A 210-nucleotide genomic window follows, 5' to 3' on the forward strand; every position below is an offset into this window, starting at 1 on the left:
ATCTACATTATTCCATCTCCCCCTATTTTACGATCCCTGAAATCATACAACTTCCGCGCATTATTGATCATAAAACTACAATAGATAAAACATGAATGTGATTTTACTCCCAATAGTGTGGAATTTTATGTTAGGAAACAGTGACAGCATTTCTTATATTATGTAGAAAATTTGACTCTAATGTGTTTTATAAACTCTGTAGATTCACTT

The sequence above is a fragment of the Penaeus monodon genome, chromosome 21 (genome assembly GCF_015228065.2).
Source record: "Penaeus monodon isolate SGIC_2016 chromosome 21, NSTDA_Pmon_1, whole genome shotgun sequence".
NCBI classification, from domain to species: domain Eukaryota; kingdom Metazoa; phylum Arthropoda; class Malacostraca; order Decapoda; family Penaeidae; genus Penaeus; species Penaeus monodon.